At 40.3% G+C, this 2,563-nt stretch overlaps 1 protein-coding gene across 1 annotated transcript in view; it reads right to left on the reverse strand.

Annotated features, from left to right (window-relative positions):
• LOC102810537 (chromosome unknown open reading frame, human C1orf21) overlaps nucleotides 1-2,563 on the reverse strand; it is a 353,780-nt gene that overhangs the window by 155,583 nt on the left and 195,634 nt on the right. The window lies entirely within an intron of this gene.

The following is a 2,563-nucleotide window of genomic DNA, read 5'->3' on the forward strand; positions in this document are numbered from 1 at the left end:
ACACACACACATACATACATACATACATATATACATGTATTTGATATAATTTTGTTACACACACACTTTAATTTGATCTCTCACATGCATAGAGAGTCATATATCAGCGTATCTAATAGATAGATATCTCTGAGTGGTACAAATGGATAACAAACTCAACTGATAACCAAAAGGTTGTAGGTTCAAGTCTACTCAGGGGCACCTCAATTAGAACGGCCTGGTGACCTACTTCTGAAAACCATACATAGCACATGGGTTCACCATGAGTTAGGGTTGACTCCCTGGAAACAACTTTTTGCTTTTTTATTTAGTATGTAGGTATATCAGCCATTGCTGGAGATGATCGTGAGTCAGGGATGGGACCTAGACCTCACAGAAACAGTGAGATCCACAACACCCAGGGAGAGTATAATACATCCTGATAATTGATGTACACCACAGCACAAACTTCAGAATTCTTGCAGCTAAAGTTCTCCATGGTAAAGGTTTGATGATGATTATGACATTTCCATCATATTCCTATCAACAGAAAATGACTTGGACATAGTCATGTCCAAAATATATGTGGCTTTAGGTCATCTTTAATCTATTTTGTGGGGGAAATCACAACAATTATGCAATGAGAAAATTGTCATCAACCAAAAAAACATTTGATTGCTTAGCACACAGTGTGACTCATACGGAACTATGATGTGTTATTGTTGTTAGATGCCATTGAGTGGGTTCTAACATATAACGACATACAGTTTCTACATATAACAAAATGAAATACAGTCCAATTCCAGACCATAGTCAAAACTGTCACTATGTTTAAGGCCACTGTTGCAGACTTTGTGTTGCTCCATCTCATTAAAGGTCTTCCTTTTCTCTGACCCTCTACTTTACCAAGCACTAAGACCTTTCCCTGGTGTGACTCTATAGGATGAACATGGGATTATGAACTATAAGGTTGGGGGTTGAAACATACCAGACATTCGTTGGATGCTCTACAGGGGGTTAAGAGTCAACTGGATGGCACTTAACAACAAATGTCCTTTTCCAGGAACTGGTGTCTTCTGGTAACAATGTCCAAAGTATATGAAATTCTGTCTTGCCATCTTAACTTCTAAGGAGCACTCTGGCTGTCTTTCTTTTCTTTTTTTTTTAATGTTTTATTATGAATTATGTGAATAGTTTACATGGGAGAACATTAGTGTTACATTCATCCTATCGTGTATCATTTCATTTCCATGGTTACAATCCTCTCCATGCATCATCAACCAACCAAAGGGTATACCCTGCAAGCCTGCCCCCTGGTCATCAGCACACAGCCCCTCTCCCTCTCTGGGTCTGAAGTCCCCAGTTGCTCCATCTCTCCATGTCATCATCTCTGGTGTCACTGTTTCTCTGGGTGAGGTCCTGCTCTCCACTCTTCTCCCTTGATGGTCCCAGGGACCTCCGCTCCTAGACTGAAAAGTTAATCACTTCCCTCCCTGCTACAAAATTTCTATTTTTACATTTCCAACCCTCACAATCAGTCCTAATAATTATTCATTATTGTATCACAAGAGACCTATCAGCATTTCCTTTCGTCAGCCCCGCCTAGACAGATTGGATACTACTCAGTGGAGATTCTACCTACCTCCACGCCCTCTGGATCTAGGTTCCCTCTTGACAGCTTGTAAACCAGTCACTTCTTCCTTTGTAACCCCCACCCCCACCCTCCACTTTGAATAACCATTTCCAAGTTGCCCATCCCTGTCTACTCTGTGTATGGAGGGGGTGGGAATGATTCTTGCAGTTAGGATTTGTTCCCTCTTTTGAGCTATTGCATCCATAGTTGTAGGTCAAGTTCATCAGATTGTATCAGATTACTCTTTTTTTCCTCTGTATTTCTTCCTAGACAGATTTGTATGTTCTTCTGGCAGTTCACGGTAATTTCAATATTCTTCACGATCGTCATTAATTAAAATCTATCATTTATTTTCCAGTCTTCCATGTTCACGGTCCAGCTTTTGCATGCATGAGGCAATTGAAAATACCAGGACTTGGTCAGATACATCGTAGTCTTTGGGTGGCATCTTTACTTTTCAATATTTTAAAGAGGTCCTTTGCAGCAGATCTGCCCTGCACAATATATCATTGGCTTTCTTAACTGCTGCTTCCATGTTGATTGTAGATCCAAATAAAACTAAATCCTTGGCAACGTCAATCTTTTCTCCATTTATCATGATGTTGCTTAGCAGTCTAGTTGTGAGGATTTTTTTTTTCCCTTTGGTTAAGGTAAAATCCATGGTCTCTGATCTTCATCAAAAGGGCTTCAAGTCCTCTTTGTTGTTAAGTGCTTTCGAATCATTTCTGAACCACAGTGACCCTGTACAGGGTTTCTGAGGAGCAGCTGGTGAGCTTGAACTGCTGACATTGCATTCAAACCAACAGTCAAGCGCATTAACCCACTGCGCCTCACCAGGATTTCTTTACTTCCAGATAAATTAAATGAGACATAGAGTCATCTAAAGACCGCAGTGTAGGTATGCTGGGAAAAGCTCCAGTGGTTTGAAATATTAAAATGGTTGTTGTTGTT

This window comes from Chrysochloris asiatica, unplaced genomic scaffold (genome assembly GCF_000296735.1).
Source record: "Chrysochloris asiatica unplaced genomic scaffold, ChrAsi1.0 scaffold00203, whole genome shotgun sequence".
NCBI lineage: Eukaryota > Metazoa > Chordata > Mammalia > Afrosoricida > Chrysochloridae > Chrysochloris > Chrysochloris asiatica.